Source organism: Pseudophryne corroboree, chromosome 12, assembly GCF_028390025.1.
Source record: "Pseudophryne corroboree isolate aPseCor3 chromosome 12, aPseCor3.hap2, whole genome shotgun sequence".
NCBI classification, from domain to species: Eukaryota; Metazoa; Chordata; class Amphibia; order Anura; family Myobatrachidae; genus Pseudophryne; species Pseudophryne corroboree.
In genome coordinates, this window is record NC_086455.1 from 17,032,400 (window position 1) to 17,049,962 (window position 17,563).

Sequence of the window (17,563 nt, forward strand, 5' to 3'; positions counted from 1 at the left end):
GGCTCCGCAGGAGACTGGGCACAAAAAGTAAAAGCTTTAGACTAGCTGGTGTGCACTGGCTCCTCCCCCTATGACCCTCCTCCAAGCCTCAGTTAGATTTTTGTGCCCGAACGAGAAGGGTGCAAGCTAGGTGGCTCTCCTGAGCTGCTTAGAAGTAAAAGTTTAAATAGGTTTTTTATTTTCAGTGAGTCCTGCTGGCAACAGGCTCACTGCATCGTGGGACTAAGGGGAGAAGAAGCGAACTCACCTGACTGCAGAGTGGATTGGGCTTCTTGGCTACTGGACATTAGCTCCAGAGGGACGATCACAGGTTCAGCCTGGATGGGTCCCGGAGCCGCGCCGCCGGCCCCCTTACAGAGCCAGAAGAGCGAAGAGGTCCGGAGAAAGCGGCGGCAGAAGACGTTCCTGTCTTCAAATAAGGTAGCGCACAGCACTGCAGCTGTGCGCCATTGCTCTCAGCACACTTCACACTCCGGTCACTGAGGGTGCAGGGCGCTGGGGGGGAGCGCCCTGAGACGCAATAAAAACGATATAAAAACCTTATATGGCTAAAAAAAATGCATCACATATAGCTCCTGGGCTATATGGATGCATTTATCCCCTGCCAGTTTCCTGAAAAAGCGGGAGAAAAGGCCGCCGTGAAGGGGGCGGAGCCTTTCTCCTCAGCACACAAGCGCCATTTTCTTTCACAGCTCCACTGGAAGGACGGCTCCCTGACTCTCCCCTGCAGTCCTGCACTACAGAAACAGGGTAAAACAGAGAGGGGGGCACTATTGGCAGCTAATATATAAATACAGCAGCTATAACAGGGAGTAACACTTATATAAGGTTATCCCTGTATATATATAGCGCTCTGGTGTGTGCTGGCAAACTCTCCCTCTGTCTCCCCAAAGGGCTAGTGGGGTCCTGTCCTCTATCAGAGCATTCCCTGTGTGTGTGCTGGGTGTCGGTACGATTGTGTCGACATGTATGAGGAGGAAAATGATGTGGAAGCAGAGCAATTGCCTGTGTTAGTGATGTCACCCCCTAGGGAGTCGACACCTGACTGGATGGTAGTAATTAAAGAATTACGTGACAATGTCAGCACTTTGCAAAAAACTGTTGACGACATGAGACAGCCGACAAATCAATTAGTGCCTGTTCAGGCGTCTCAGACACCGTCAGGGGCGCTAAAACGCCCGTTACCTCAGATGGTCGACACAGACCCTGACACAGATACTGAATCCAGTGTCGACGGTGACGAGACAAACGTAATGTCCAGTAGGGCCACACGTTACATGATCACGGCAATGAAGGAGGCATTGAACATTTCTGACACTACAAGTACCACAAAAAAGGGTATTATGTGGGGTGTGAAAAAACTACCAGTGGTTTTTCCTGAGTCAGATGAATTAAATGGGTTTCCCCCGATAAAAAACTGCTGATTTCTAATAAATTATTGGCACTATACCCTTTCCCGCCAGAGGTTAGGGCACGTTGGGAAACACCCCCTAGGGTAGATAAGGCGCTCACACGCTTATCAAAACAAGTGGCGTTACCGTCTCCTGATACGGCCGCTCTCAAGGAACCAGCTGATAGAAGGCTGGAAAATATCTTAAAAGGTATATACACACATACCGGTGTTATACTGCGACCAGCGATCGCCTCAGCCTGGATGTGCAGCGCTGGAGTGGCTTGGTCGGATTCCCTGACTGAAAATATTGATACCCTGGATAGGGACAGTATATTATTAACTATAGAGCATTTGAAGGATGCATTACTATATATGCGAGATGCACAGAGGGATATTTGCACCCTGGCATCTAGAGTAAGTGCGATGTCCATTTCTGCCAGAAGAACGTTATGGACGCGACAGTGGTCAGGTGATGCGGATTCCAAACGACATATGGAAGTATTGCCGTATAAAGGGGAGGAGTTATTTGGGGTCGGTCTATCGGACCTGGTGGCCACAGCAACGGCTGGAAAATCCACCTTTTTACCCCAGGTCACCTCTCAGCAGAAAAAGACACCGTCTTTTCAAACCCAGTCCTTTCGTCCCTATAAGGGCAAGAGGGAAAAAGGCCGCTCGTTCCTGCCCCGGGGCAGAGGAAGGGGAAAAAGACTGCACCATGCAGCCTCTTCCCAGGAGCAGAAGCCCTCCCCCGCTTCTGCCAAGTCCTCAGCATGACGCTGGGGCTCTGCAAGCAGACTCGGGCACGGTGGGGGGCCGTCTCAAGAATTTCAGCGCGCAGTGGGCTCACTCACAAGTGGACCCCTGGATCCTGCAGGTAGTATCACAGGGGTACAAATTGGAATTCGAGACGTCTCCCCCTCGCCGGTTCCTGAAGTCTGCTCTACCAACGTCTCCCTCCGACAGGGAGGCAGTATTGGAAGCTATTCACAAGCTGTATTCCCAGCAGGTGAATATCAAGGTACCCCTCCTACAACAGGGAAAGGGGTATTATTCCACGCTGTTTGTGGTACCGAAGCCGGACGGCTCGGTGAGACCAATTTTAAATCTAAAATCTTTGAACACTTACATAAAAAGGTTCAAATTCAAGATGGAGTCACTCAGAGCAGTGATAGCGAACCTGGAAGAAGGGGACTATATGGTATCTCTAGACATCAAGGATGCTTATCTCCATGTCCCAATCTACCCTTCTCACCAAGGGTACCTCAGGTTTGTGATACAAAACTGTCATTATCAGTTTCAGACGCTGCCGTTTGGATTGTCCACGGCACCACGGGTCTTTACCAAGGTAATGGCCGAAATGATGATTCTTCTTCGAAGAAAAGGCGTATTAATTATCTCTTACTTGGACGATCTCCTGATAAGGGCAAGGTCCAGGGAACAGTTAGAGGTCGGAGTAGCACTATCTCAGGTAGTGCTACGTCAGCACGGGTGGATTCTAAATATCCCAAAATCACAGCTGATTCCAACAACACGTCTGCTGTTCCTAGGGATGATTCTGGACACAGTCCAGAAAAAGGTGTTTCTCCCGGAGGAGAAGGCCAGGGAGTTATCCGAGCTAGTCAGGAACCTCCTAAAACCAGGACAAGTGTCAGTGCATCAGTGCACGAGAGTCCTGGGAAAAATGGTGGCTTCTTACGAAGCGATTCCATTCGGAAGATTCCATGCAAGAACTTTTCAGTGGGATCTGCTGGACAAATGGTCCGGATCGCATCTTCAGATGCATCAGCGGATAACCCTATCTCCAAGGACAAGGGTATCTCTCCTGTGGTGGTTACAGAAGGCTCATCTTCTAGAGGGCCGCAGATTCGGCATTCAGGATTGGATGCTGGTAACCACGGATGCCAGCCTGAGAGGCTGGGGAGCACCTCTGCTTCAGGGTCAACCGGTATTGATCCAGTCGGACAACATCACGGCTGTCGCCCACGTAAACAGACAGGGCGGCACAAGAAGCAGGAGGGCAATGGCAGAAGCTGCAAAGATTCTCCGCTGGGCGGAAAATCATGTGATAGCACTGTCCGCAGTGTTCATTCCGGGAGTGGACAACTGGGAAGCAGACTTCCTCAGCAGACACGACCTCCACCCGGGGGAGTGGGGACTTCATCCAGAAGTCTTCCAAGTGATTGTAAACCGTTGGGAAAAACCAAAGGTGGACATGATGGCGTCCCGTCTCAACAAGAAACTGGACAGATATTGCGCCAGGTCAAGGGACCCTCAGGCAATAGCGGTGGACGCTCTGGTAACTCCGTGGGTGTTCCAGTCGGTATATGTGTTCCCTCCTCTTCCTCTCATACCAAAAGTACTGAGAATCATAAGAAGGAGAGGAGTAAGAACGATACTCGTGGCTCCGGATTGGCCAAGAAGAACTTGGTACCTGGAGCTGCAAGAGATGCTCACGGAGGACCCGTGGCCTCTACCACTAAGGAAGGACCTGCTCCAGCAGGGACCTTGTCTGTTCCAAGACTTACCGCGGCTGCGTTTGACGGCATGGCGGTTGAACGCCGGATCCTGAAGGAAAAAGGCATTCCAGATGAAGTCATCCCTACCCTGATCAAGGCCAGGAAGGATGTAACTGCAAAACATTATCATCGCATTTGGCGAAAATATGTTGCGTGGTGTGAGGCCAAGAAGGCCCCTACGGAGGAATTTCAACTGGGTCGTTTCCTACATTTCCTGCAAGCAGGATTGTCTATGGGCCTAAAATTAGGATCCATTAAGGTTCAAATTTCGGCCCTGTCGATCTTCTTCCAGAAAGAACTGGCTTCAGTGCCTGAAGTTCAGACGTTTGTCAAAGGGGTACTGCATATACAGCCTCCTTTTGTGCCTCCAGTGGCACCTTGGGATCTCAATGTAGTTTTAGGGTTCCTAAAATCACATTGGTTTGAACCACTTGCCACAGTGGATTTGAAATATCTCACATGGAAAGTGGTAATGCTGTTGGCCCTGGCTTCAGCCAGGCGCGTATCAGAATTGGCGGCTTTATCCTATAAAAGCCCTTACCTGATATTTCATTCGGATAGGGCGGAATTGAGGACTCGTCCTCAATTTCTCCCTAAGGTGGTTTCAGCGTTTCACATAAATCAACCTATTGTGGTACCTGTGGCTACTAGGGACTTGGAGGACTCCAAGTTGCTGGACGTAGTCAGGGCCCTGAAAATATATGTTTCCAGGACGGCTGGAGTCAGAAAATCTGACTCGCTGTTTATACTGTATGCACCCAACAAGCTGGGTGCTCCTGCTTCTAAGCAGACGATTGCTCGTTGGATTTGTAGTACAATTCAACTTGCACATTCTGTGGCAGGCCTGCCACAGCCAAAATCTGTAAAAGCCCATTCCACAAGGAAGGTGGGCTCATCTTGGGCGGCTGCCCGAGGGGTCTCGGCTTTACAACTTTGCCGAGCAGCTACTTGGTCAGGGGCAAACACGTTTGCTAAATTCTACAAATTTGATACCCTGGCTGAGGAGGACCTGGAGTTCTCTCATTCGGTGCTGCAGAGTCATCCGCACTCTCCCGCCCGTTTGGGAGCTTTGGTATAATCCCCATGGTCCTTACGGAGTTCCCAGCATCCACTAGGACGTCAGAGAAAATAAGAATTTACTTACCGATAATTCTATTTCTCATAGTCCGTAGTGGATGCTGGGCGCCCATCCCAAGTGCGGATTGTCTGCAATACTTGTACATAGTTATTGTTACAAACAAATCGGGTTGTTTATTGTTGGAAGCCATCTTTTCAGAGGCTCCTACGGTTATCATACTGTTAACTGGGTTCAGATCACAGGTTGTACGGTGTGATTGGTGTGGCTGGTATGAGTCTTACCCGGGATTCAAGATCCTTCCTTATTATGTACGCTCGTCCGGGCACAGTATCTTAACTGAGGCTTGGAGGAGGGTCATAGGGGGAGGAGCCAGTGCACACCAGCTAGTCTAAAGCTTTTACTTTTTGTGCCCAGTCTCCTGCGGAGCCGCTGTTCCCCATGGTCCTTACGGAGTTCCCAGCATCCACTACGGACTATGAGAAATAGAATTATCGGTAAGTAAATTCTTATTTAAAGTCACCTTGTGTATTATAATGAGCGCTGGTTCAGGGGTGGGCGCAGAACACGCAGCTGCCGCTTCTTTGTACCCAGTCGCTGTGCTAAAATATTCTAAAGCCATAGGAGGCGTCTTCTGTAAATAGACCCTGTTGCCGGTTTCTGTGATCCGCTACGGCAGGCCTGGCCAACCTGTGGCTCTCCAGATGTTGTGAAACTACACATCCCAGCATGCCTTGCCACAGTTTTAGCATTCCCTAATAGCAAAACTGTGGGAAAGCATGATGGGACTTGTAGTTTTACAACAGCTGGAGAGCCACAGGTTGGCCAGGCCTGCGCTACGGCATTGGACCATTACACTGGATAGGCCACTGTTTTCACACAGCTGGAGCCAGTGAAGCTGCATCGCATTGTCCGTTGCCGGCCCTTCCCCACCCTACATGTTTGAATTGGGCTTATTGAATGCACCTATCGGGCATTTGCCTCCGCATTGCTGTGCATGTGGCCCAAAACCTTACTCGGTATTGACATACTGTTCTTAGTAAATCCTGTTGGAAGATGGGTACTCTTTCCCTGTGCGCCAGTCGTCTTCTGGCCACGCTAATGAGCCCCACGGACTCTGACTGTGAGCTGACAGCCTAAGGACCAGAACTTGTCTCACTTGGCCATCTGCGTGTGAGAGGTGAGGCATCAGTGTGTGGGCCTGATTTGAGACTCGGGCAGGTCCAGATGGACGGTGAACAGAATGACAATGTGACTATACGTATTACGTAACGTGGACGCACCGCACAGCTCTTCATCCAAAGTGGCTAGTAGGTGCTCCTCTGTGGGTTTCTTTCACAGCCCGTATTAAGGACCCCATACACTAACGCGGCATGTCCGACCGTCATGTCGCAGGCGGTCACCCCGGCAGCCTCCCAGGCGGCTGGATTGTCCAAGATGCATCATATGCTGTCCTTTTGCAGACGATGTATCTTGGGTGATCCCAGCCATGCCTGCGGGGTCGGACTTGATGGTTAGTGCAGCATGGTCAATCTGGATGATCCGATCCGCTGCTCACGGGAACGCGGATCGGATCGGAAGCACCTCCAAAATGCCCAATTTCATCCGATATATCGGGCCGAATGCCCGAAATCGGGCATTATCGTTGTAGTGTATGGGGCCCATTAGTCTGGGAGATCACAAGAGCAGCCCGAGGAAACGGCTCGTAAGATAGCTCGCTGGGCTGCAATGGATGCCAAGGACCCAGCTCCGCAAGACTGCAGTGAACCTCTCCTGTCTAATGCCGCACCTCTGGTGGGTAGCTCTTGGGGTCCTTCTACCTGGTGAAAATAAGGAATTTAGGGGGACATGTACTAAGCAGTGATAAAAGCGGAGAAGTGAGCCAGTGGAGAAGTTGCCCATGGCAACCAATCAGCATTGACGTAACATTTATAATTTGCATACTAGAAAAGTATACAGAGCAGCTGATTGGTTGCCATGGGCAACTTCTCCACTGGCTCACTTCTCCACTTTTATCACTGCTTAGTACATATCCCCCTTAGCCTAAGGATGTACACGTACAGTACATCTGTGTAGCCACATGTGAAAGGCAGAGCATTACCAGTAGGAGCTCTGCTTAATGTGCAGAACAGTTCTCCTCAGCACAGAGATCTGAACTCCCCTCACAGTAGCAATATGAGCTCTTGGTTCTTATTTTGATGAAAACATTTAGTGGTCTATTTACTAAGCCGTGGGTGGAGATAAAGTCGCTGGAGATAAAGTACCAGCCAATCGGCTCCTAGCGGTCATTTTTCAAACACAGCCTGTGACATGGCAGCTAGGAGCCGATTTGCTGGTACTTTATCTCCAGCCCGGGCTTAGTAAATAGACCCCTTAAAGTTGCAACTCAGTCCAGGTTCTTCATTTTGCATGAGCATGAATACACTAGGGGGGTCATTCCGAGTTGTTCGCTCGTTGTTATTTTTTTTCCGCAACGGAGCGATTAGTCGCTAATGCGCATGCGCAATGTCCGCAGTGCGACTGCGCCAAGTAAATTTGCTATGCAGTTAGGTATTTTACTCACGGCATTACGAGGTTTTTTCTTCGTTCTGGTGATCGTAATGTGATTGACAGGAAGTGGGTGTTTCTGGGCGGAAACTGGCCGTTTTATGGGAGTGTGTGAAAAAACGCTGCCGTTTCTGGGAAAAACGCGGGAGTGGCTGAAGAAACGGGGGAGTGTCTGGGCGAACGCTGGGTGTGTTTGTGCCGAGTAAGTCTGGAGCTACTCAGAAACTGCTAAGAAGTGTCTATTCGCAATTCTGCTAATCTTTCGTTCGCAATTTTGATAAGCTAAGATTCACTCCCAGTAGGCGGCAGCTAAGCGTGTGCAAAGCTGCTAAAAGCAGCTTGCGAGCGAACAACTCGGAATGAGGGCCCAGGTTCCCTCTTGACATTATACAACAAGTAAAGGCAATGTAAAGATGCCTTGACAGAAGAGCTTACAATCTAATATTTTCATTTGAGGCGTATGAAAATGATAGTAGAAGGATAGGCTGCTGGTAGGGAGGGTTATGATTAGGAGGCCATTGGGGGGGAGATAAGTATACTTACCTTCCTCTGTCGGGATTCTGAACATCGGGGTGCTGTGGTTGGTATTCTGACTGCCGGCAATTCAATTCCAACCCATCCTAATCTACCTATTGACTTCTCTATTTATGTTGTGTGTACTGTAAAAGTACTGTAGGTCAGAAGCTGAACGCTCCTCTTAGGGCACAAGATGCCAATTTTCCCGGGGGACAGTCGTCGCTTGTCCGTGGGTTAATTATCCGGCCTGAATTTGCTCTGCTCCTGATATACTGGGAAGGTTCCCGGTGAGAGTTTCCGCTGCCTGCCCGGTATGGTAGAGAGACCATATCTGCGTTCTCGTGTTATTGGCAGGGCCAGAGCTGACCTGCAGTCCATGTACTCAGTGTCCTGACTTGCAGCAGAGCTTTAAGACTTGTAAAAGATTAAAAGGGCACCACGGTTGGAGGATAATAGGTTTCCAAACACAGCTGCGTATATGCCCCCTCCCGCTCATTCACATCAATGTAAACAGACTTTATTAGCCGACTGTAATCTACTAGGTTATCTGCCGTTGTAGGATCCAATTTGCTTTATATCTCGATCTCCTGTAGATACGTTTTCAGGCAAAAAGTGAGAGCGTTATTATAATTAGTTTTATTTATTTGAAACTTTACCATAGTAGCAAGCCTTGCCTATACTGGCTTAGCATCAGTCACCCATACACCCACATTCTATTCCCGATATCTTGTCCCAGCCACATCGTACTTTCAACGTCGGCACTATTGCAATTGGTCGATATGTGTGCAGCCAGGCATTGCGTCAGCGTCTGGCGACACACCAAAATGAATTCTCCCCTGTGTGTCTCCATCCAGGGTGTGGGACTCCACTAAGCCACTTAATGAGTGTAAGTGCGGGGGGTAGACGGGAGTGATTATTAAATGTAATTTAGGATATTGTAGTGGAGGTGCTCCAAATTAGGAAACAAACCTACTCCCCTCAGACATTCGGTCTCCCACGGGGGTGCTGAATCCAGAACGCTGTCACTGACTTTTGCTTCTACTTGGAGATTGAAATAAGAAATATTGCTGTAACGCTGGTGCTTATTTTAGGTAAAACAATGTTTTGGACCATGGAAGTCGCCTTATCCAAACAAGCCGGCCTTGAGAAAAACATTCCAGCCATCCTGAAACATTAAGATCTCCCTGAGAAAGGGTAACTCTGTGACCCAGAAACGCTGAAGACAAAGATCAAAAACTTTAATGTTCCTTTGTGTACTGACGTACACGGCCACAGATACATGTGAGGGGCTGATTTACTAACACAGCGCACACGTGCACACAGACGCTAGTATGACGGTAGCCTTTATTGCTTGACACTAGGGGGGAAATGTAAAAGGGTCTGGGTTGCCGAAGGTCTGGAGTTTCGTCTGAGATTGGCGGTAGTTTTAAAGCGCCAATCATTTACAAGGCTTATTATTGGAAGCATAGAAGCCAACATTTAAAATGGTTGGAGTGCTTATATACCCCCTTCCTACCCCCCCCCCCCCCCCCCCTTCCCCCACATATAACTAAAAAATATCATCTGTAGAGAGGGATTGTAAGATTCGGGACACCCATAGCACCCAAAGACCTTCCCAGTGACCGCACACATTGAGAGCAAAAACTCTGGAGAGTGTTTGCTCTTTAGTGCACCAAATATCACTGGGAAGATGGCGTCAGCTGAGGAGGGGAGACCCGCTTCCTGGAGCAAGCAAGATAGGAAGTGGTTGCCTCCCCCTGCATCCCCCCCCACCCTGCACCCCTGGATTTGACTGACTCCCCCTGTGGAGCGCATGGGCCTGCAATAAATATGTTCTTTAATATAGTTTAGTTTTAGGACGTGTGGACACGCGCCTTTTAGGCCACGCCCCATGCCAGTACCAAGGCCCTTTGTGGCTCTCTACGGCCCTGGGGACAGCTTGGGGGTCTGCCTACCCTGTGGTGCATTTCCCCTTGAATCCTATAAACCACTGTTGCTAAAATGCCTGCAGTTTGGAGATTGTTTAAATAATTTGTAATAAAAAAAAAAGATCTAGGGGGGAATTCAATTGTTTTTGAGCGCTCGTAAGTAATGGGTGCCCGATGGGAGCAATCCAATGGATTTGCAGCTGGGCTTAAGTGTGTCTGGTGCCAATTATTTCTGCTTGCTTCCTCTGAGGTGGCGAGCAGAAATCCGCCCAAAGTCTGGTGGTCATTCCGAGTTGTTCGCTCGTTATTTTTTTCTCGCAATGGAGCGATTAGTCGCTAATGCGCATGCGCAATGTACGCAGTGCGACTGCGCCAAGTAAATTTGCTATGCAGTTATGAATTGTACTCACGGCATTACGAGGTTTTTTCTTCGTTCTGGTGTTCGTAATGTGATTGACAGGAAGTGGGTGTTTCTGGGCGGAAACAGGCCGTTTTATGGGTGTGTGTGAAAAAACGCTGCCGTTTCTGGGAAAAACGCGGGAGTGTCTGAAGAAACGGGGGAGTGTCTGGCCGAACGCTGGGTGTGTTTGTGACGTCAAACCAGGAACGAAACTGACTGAACTGATCGCAGTTGCCGAGTAAGTCTGGAGCTACTCAGAAACTGCTAAGAAGTGTCTATTCGCAATTTTGAGAATCTTTTGTTCGCAATTTTACTATGCTAAGATTCACTCCCAGTAGGCGGCGGCTTAGCGTGTGCAAAGCTGCTAAAAGCAGCTTGCGAGCGAACAACTCTGAATGAGGGCCTGTCTTTTAGGTGCCCAAATTGCTGTTTCAGCTGCACGCTATTAATACTTTGTCCAATGCATTTAGGTGTGACATGTGCGATAAGTAGTGGGCACTCGTGGCACTTGCACCCGTTGGCAAAACAATTAAATTTCGCCTGTTGGGCGCCCAAAATCTATTTCCCCCCTATAGAATGTCCGGTAACTTTTATAACAATTTGTTTTCCTCAAAACATCTTTTCATGGAGATTTGTATATGAAATTTGGAGGGCTGGAAAAAGGGTTTATAATTAAGGACAGGACGCTGCACGGTACTTCACAGACCGTGGGGGATATGTACTAAGCCTTGGAGAGGGGTAAAGTGGATGCTACAGGATGTGTTTGAAATATGACAGTATACAGGGACAATAAAAATAAACAAATACACATTCATTTGTGCCTGATGATAGAACTACATGGCTAACAAGCACAGATAGGATCTGTTCTATAAAAAAAAATTAAGCCAAATTAAAATATGGTGTTTCCCAGAGCAACTTATCAGCTTTTGGATATGCTATATTTTCTAATCTGCTATAGGGAAATGATTGAGTCTGGTTGCTGTGGGCGTGTCTAGTTGCTGTGGGCGGGCCTTACCAGTTTTTGAAATTTTTTTCATTGCGTTTAGTAAAAGTTGCCAAAGCCCAGACACGGATGTGTCCTCATACACCCTGCCCCAGTACGCCATCAGTCCGTGAGACTGTGTAGTATCTTGTTTGCCCCAATGTGAGTCTTAAACACATTGGGCGGGATGTACTAAGCGGAAAATGCTGTAAAGCCCCTGTTTACCGCATTTTCCTGATGTACTAACCCACGTCCGGCAGGTCAGCGCCGCGGCGGGGTTCGCTAGCTTTAGCTGGCGATAGTCCATAGAAGCCTATGGGCTTCTCTCCGCGGCGCTGTGTGAGGGATCCGATCGGATCCCTCCCAGCATGCCCTGCGGCCGCCCCCGTCACCCCGCACATGCGCAGATTGACTCCTGGGGCCGAATCCCGGAAGTCAAGCTGCCGCTGTGCATCGCGGAGGACAGCTCTTATCGGAAGAGCTGTCCTTCGCAATGCTGATCGCATATGTTAGTACATATGCGATCAGCATCGTGGCGCAGAGCGGCGATGGGCGACGATGTACATTAGTACATCACGCCCATTGTGATGAGACTGCACTGATTCATTTGATATGTGACACTTGTATATCTGTGTGCGACTGAGTATGAAACTGTATACGAAGCACAACAGAATATGGCGTGAAAAACCCTAATACTAAGATCAAAAGTATAAATACTTGTAGTACAATTCCCTGTATCTCCAATTTTATGTCTCTCTCCGGGCAGATTGTAATGGCATAGGACGGGGTGTGGGATGCTGGACGATCTCGAAAGATTTTTTTAAAGAGGCAACCACTTACAAGGCATGATTGCCCCTTTAAAAAAATAAGTCCCAGATTGGCTGGCATCCCGCACCTCCGGTGATCTCGGACGCCATTACGTCCCGCCGTTAATCTCGGATTCAGTGAAGCATTTAAGGCAGGCATGTCCAAACTGCGGCCCTCCAGCTGTTGAGAAACTACCAATCCCAGCATGCCCTGACACAGCTTTAGCATTCTCTGACAGCAAAACTGTGTCAGGGCATGCTGGGATATGTAGTTTCACAACAACTGGAGGGCCGCAGTTTGGACATGTCTGATTTAAGGACCCGTCCTAACCATGGCTGCACAATCGAAAATAAATGATGGAGCAGAACATTGGTCGGCACGGCCTACTCCCTGTGGTTACTCCCATCAGCATAAGGCAGTGAATGCGGCTGCCACTTTGCGTGAGATTCAGAATCCCGCCCGTTGTCTTTAACTCACAATGGTGGTCGTACCACAGTTTCAGTTCCTAATGAACCGAAAGTCAGTCACAGTACGATTTGGAACAAGCCTAGAGCAGTCTGAACCAAACCTACTATACCTACTCTCCCATATCCCGAAAATTGGTTGGTACTCCCGGCCACCCAGAAAAGAAGGCAAGCCTCCCGGAGCTAGTCAGCCGCCTGCACCCCAGTCCAGTCTGCAAATATGGTTTTACCTTATTTGGGACTTAAATGGAATATTGGTCTTGATTTAGCGGTGGATGTAGTGCTGACATGGGGGTCATTCCGAGTTAATCTCTAGCTGCATTTGTTCGCAGCGCAGCAATCAGGCTAAAAAACAGCAGTTCTGCACATGCGTTTGCGACGCAATGCGCACGTGCGACGTACAGGCACAACGAATGATGTAGTTTTGCACAGGGTCTAGCGATGCATTTCAGTCGCACTGGTTGCCGCAGTGATTGACATGAAGTGGGCGTTTCTGGGTGGCAACTGACTGTTTTGAGGGAGTGTTTGGGAAAACGCAGGCGTGCCAGAAAAAATGCAGGCGTGGCTGGGCGAATGCTGGGGGGGTGTGGAACGTCAAATCCGGAACTGAATAGTCTGAAGTGATCGCTGAGTAGGTTTTGAGCTACTCTGAAACTACGCAAAAAGTTTTTTCATGCGCCTTGCGATACATTCGTTCGCACTTCTGCTAAGCTAAAATACACTCCCAGTAATCGGCAGCATATCGTTTGCACGGCTGCTAAAAACTGCTAGCGAGCGATCATCTTGGAATGACCCCCATAGTGAGGATTTATTCACACAGTGAGTGACAGGTAGTGAGCGCCTGGGATTATAGGATCCCTATTCTCCCCTGACTGACAGCTGTAATGCTGGGCTGCAGTAGGTGTTAGTGCCGTGCTGCAGTGGGTGTTAGTGTCGGGCTGCAGTGTGTGTGTGTTAGTGCCGGGCTGCAGTGGGTGTTAGTGCCGAGCTGCAGTGGGTGTTAGTGCCGAGCTGCAGTGGGTGTTAGTGCCGAGCTGCAGTGGGTGTTAGTGCCGGGCTGCAGTGGTTGTTAGTGCCGTGCTGCAGTGGGTGTTAGTGCCGTGCTGCAGTGGGTGTTAGTGCCGTGCTGCAGTGGGTGTTAGTGCCGTGCTACAGTGGGTGTTAGTGCTGGGCTGCAGTAGTGGGTGTTAGTGCTGGGCTGCAGTAGATGTTCGTGCCGTGCTACAGTGGGTGTTAGTGCCGGGCTGCAGTGGGTGTGTTAGTGCTGGGCTGCAGTGGGTGTGTTAGTGCTGGGCTGCAGTGGGTGTTAGTGTCGGGCTGCCGTGGGTGTTAGTGCCGAGCTGCAGTGCGTGTTAGTGCCGAGCTGCAGTGGGTGTTAGTGTCGAGCTGCAGTGGGTGTTAGTGTCGGGCTGCATTGGGTGTTAGTGTCGGGCTGTAGTGTGTGTGTTAGTGCCGGGCTGCAGTGGATCTTAGTGCCGTGCTACAGTGGTTGTTAGTGCCGGGCTGCAGTGGGTGTGTTCGTGCCGGGCTGCAGTGGGTGTGTTAGTGCCGGGCTGCAGTGGGTGTGTTAGTGCTGGGCTGCAGTGGGTGTTAGTGTCGGGCTGCCGTGGGTGTTAGTGCCGAGCTGCAGTGGGTGTTGGTGCCGAGCTGCAGTGGGTGTTCGTGTCGGGCTGCAGTGTGTGTGTTAGTGCCGGGCTGCAGTGGATCTTAGTGCCAAGCTACAGTCTGTGTTGGTGCCGGCCTGCAGTGGTTGTTAGTGCCGGCCTGCAGTGGTTGTTAGTGTTGGGCTGCAGTGGGTGTTAGTGCCGGGCTGCAGTGGGTCTTAGTGCCAAGCTACAGTCGGTGTTAGTGTCGGGCTGCAGTGGGTGTTAGTGCCGGGCTGCAGTGTGCGTGTTAGTGCCGGGCTGCAGTGGGTCTTAGTGCCAAGGTGCAGTGAGTGTTAGTGCCAAGCTGCAGTGGGTGTTAGTGCCGAGCTGCAGTGGATCTTAATGCCAAGCTACAGTCTGTGTTAGTGCCAAGCTGCAGTGGGTGTTAGTGCCGGCCTGCAGTGTGTGTGTGTTAGTGCCGGGCTGCAGTGGATCTTAGTGCCAAGCTACAGTCTGTGTTAGTGCCGAGCTGCAGTGGGTGTTAGTGCCGGCCTGCAGTGGTTGTTAGTGTTGGGCTGCAGTGGGTCTTAGTGCCAAGCTACAGTCGGTGTTAGTGTCGGGCTGCAGTGGGTGTTAGTGCCGAGCTGCAGTGGGGTTAGTGCCGGGCTGCAGTGTGCGTGTTAGTGCCGGGCTGCAGTGGGTCTTAGTGCCAAGGTGCAGTGAGTGTTAGTGCCGGGCTGCAGTGGTTGTTAGTGCTGGGATGCAGTGGGTGTTAGTGCTAGGCTGCAGTGGGTGTTAGTGCTGGGCTGCAGTGGTTGTTAGTGCTGGGCTGCAGTGGTTGTTAGTGCCGGGCTGCAGTGGTTGTTAGTGCCGGGCTGCAGTGGTTGTTAGTGCCGGGCTGCAGTGGTTGTTAGTGCCGGGCTGCAGTGGTTGTTAGTGCTAGGCTGCAGTGTCTGTTGCTGTATATCCTGACAGGAAAGAAAGCTCCTACCATAGTGGAAATACTTTTCTCTGATTTCTGTGATGTGTAGAGGAGTAACTGATGTAAATGTGGAATCTGCTACTGCATACATTGCTGATATAATACAGCATCTTACTATCCCGTGTGACAACAGATGAGTCATGGACGATCACAGAAATATGTCCGCACTCAGCAGCTTGCAGGGAGCAACTTTCAATTAATTTCCGGAGTTTGTGCAAACATTTAAGGAATGGTAAGGTCATGTTTTATTATGAGTACAGGAGTAACGCATGGCTACTGCCAGACAGGAGCTGTTATCCTATAACGCAGCAGCCATAATGGGAGTCTGGACGGTGTCTAATTTCTGTATTGTAGAAGTAGTCGCTCCTCTATGTCTGTTCCTTGGGGCCTGCTATGCATACAGTAATTGCTATACTGTTGGGCTTTTCCTCTCGTTTTCCCTGCACTCTTTATTTCCATTTGCAGTGCAGCCTCCATCTTGTTCCTACTGATGGACAAACCGAGCTCTGCTATGTGCTTTGACCTCTTAAGGCCAGAGTTACTGTGTGGCCTGTGCCAGGGTGTAAAGGTGCTGCGAAAGCCTAGTATAGGTGTAATGCATGAATGCAGCAGGACCTCTCTTGAGAGCCAAACGTAAACCCCATGGGGTAGCATTAAGCCCCTTTCCCTTCTCCTTAAGATGGGTTAGGTAATCAGCGCCCCGCAGTAGAAGTCTGCTTATGTGTCTCTGCCCGTGCTACGCGACATTTGCCTGTTGGGGTAGACAGGCTGACACTGTAGGGATCCCTATGAGAACATTTTCCTCATGTGGCTTATCATCATGAGGCAGGACCGATATGGTGATGGGAATTAGGACCTCCCCCTTTTTTGTGTCTTTTGGGGGAGATGCATCAAACCCTGGAGTGAGATAAAGTACCAACCAATCAGTGCCTGACTGCCATTTTACAAGCTCAGTTTGAAAAAAGACAGAAGCTGATTGGTTGGTACTTTATCTCTCTCTACACTTTCTTTCTCCAAGCTTTGATACATCTCCTGTGTTCATTATGCATTATTATGAGAAAGAGTCTCCTCAGTCAGTAAATGGGTCCTGATTGTAGGCGATATTCAGAAATGAACGCAGATGGCTGCATATGCTGCCATATCGGGGATACGACCGCAATGTGTGTGTTCGCGCAGCCGCTGTGCATGCGCAGTTTGGCGGCTGGGTCTGAAAGACCCTCAGTGTCCGAATCTGTTACCTGACTGTAACCAAAAGCAGTGTTACAAGGGCAGGTTCAAATGGGGAAAAGTGAGTTTTAATATAGTTTCATTAAAATAAATAAATGATACGAATATGTCTTTGTTTTGGTAACGTTTAGGGACAGGTTGGACGTGTACTTGTTGTTGTGGGGGTGCAGGAGATAAGTTAGAAAGCGTGTACCGCTGTGTCCTTTTCAGTTTAAGTGCCTTTTTAACTTGATATTAAAGCGTTGTACTTTTTATGTTTATTGTATTTATATTTTTTTTTTGTGTTTTATATATATATATATATATATATATATATATATATATTTTTTATACATAAACCTAGTTTTTGTGTGTGACTATTTTATGTACATTTCATGACCCACCAGTGGTGGTGTAGGGGCTCATGTTTAAGGGGTGTGGCCAGCCACCAGAGGGGGTGTGGCCAGCGACCGCAAAAGGGACTTGGCCAACCATTAGAGGGGACACTGTCAGCCTGCACAGAACAGGGACACTTTATAAAGGAGGGGAGCGGGGTGTGTCAGGACTGCCATCTTTGATTGTCAGGAGAGCTCATTTTTATGAAGCTTCCATAGAAACAAACAAAGCACCCAAGTTCATCCATGGTCCTCCTCCACCAAGTTACCGACTCTCTAGTAGAGTAACAAAGTATAATTTGTGTGCATGATTTGGAACCTAAAGGTGGGTACACACTGATAGATATATCTGCCGTTCAATTGATCTGCAGATATATCTATGGACGGATCGGGCAGTGTGCTGTGCATACACACTGCCCGATCCGTCGGGGACTGACGTCATGAACTGGGCGGGCGTGTACACACGCCCGCCCAGTTCAGCTGTCAATCATCGTCGGCCGCCGAAGCATGTGTACGGGCGGTCGGCCGACCGCCGTACACACACACAGCGACGCGCCAATATATCGTTAGATATATTGGCCGACGGCTGTGCTGCGGGGCCGACGCGATATGTCTGTGAACGACGGAGTTCACAGACGTATCGGCCGTACACACTGGCCGACGGACCCGCGACATATCGGCCGTTCAAGAGAACGGCCGATATATCGGCCAGTGTGTACGGGCCTTAACCCTTGGAGTAGGGGGGGGGGGGGGTGCTCCTCTGGCA

General features: G+C 49.6%; 1 protein-coding gene across 6 annotated transcripts in view; it reads left to right on the forward strand.

The window, feature by feature from the left end:
* ARHGEF11 (Rho guanine nucleotide exchange factor 11) overlaps window positions 1–17,563 on the forward strand; it is a 210,601-nt gene that overhangs the window by 80,116 nt on the left and 112,922 nt on the right. The window lies entirely within an intron of this gene.